Genomic DNA, 527 nt, shown 5'->3' with positions numbered 1-527 from the left:
AAAACACATTATTTTCCACATACTGAACATTATTGTTTCTCCTCTATGCCCCGCCTTTCTGAAACGCTTTTACAAAGCTCATCGGTCTGAAAAGCAAGGTGTGCCCTGATTGGCCAGCTATCCAGAGCATTGTGATTGGCCGAATATCTCAAGCGTTTGATGGAAATGTTACTCCCCTTACCATATTGTGATGCCCTGTCCGGCCGGAGCGTAACATAAAACCATGTCTGCATTTGTGATCGGAGAAATGACAAACAACAACAAAGTAGCAAAGAGAAAGGAAAATTTGAAATCGCATCATATGACCCCTTTAATTAAGTTCCAATCAACAGGAAATGTTTCAAATCTGCCTACAGTATATTGTCTGTGTCTATATCATGTTAATACAATATGAGGAGGATATTTTGAGTGGCAAAAGACTCTCCATGGATCACAGCTGGAGAATTGCAGAAAATAGTTAAAGGGTTAGTTCACCCAAAAATGAAAATTAGCCCATAAATTACTCACCCTCAAGTCATCCTAGGTGT

The sequence above is a fragment of the Sinocyclocheilus anshuiensis genome, unplaced genomic scaffold (assembly GCF_001515605.1).
Source record: "Sinocyclocheilus anshuiensis isolate Anshui unplaced genomic scaffold, SAMN03320099.WGS_v1.1 scaffold1447, whole genome shotgun sequence".
Classification (NCBI taxonomy): Eukaryota; Metazoa; Chordata; class Actinopteri; order Cypriniformes; family Cyprinidae; genus Sinocyclocheilus; species Sinocyclocheilus anshuiensis.
This window is presented reverse-complemented; position numbering follows the sequence as displayed.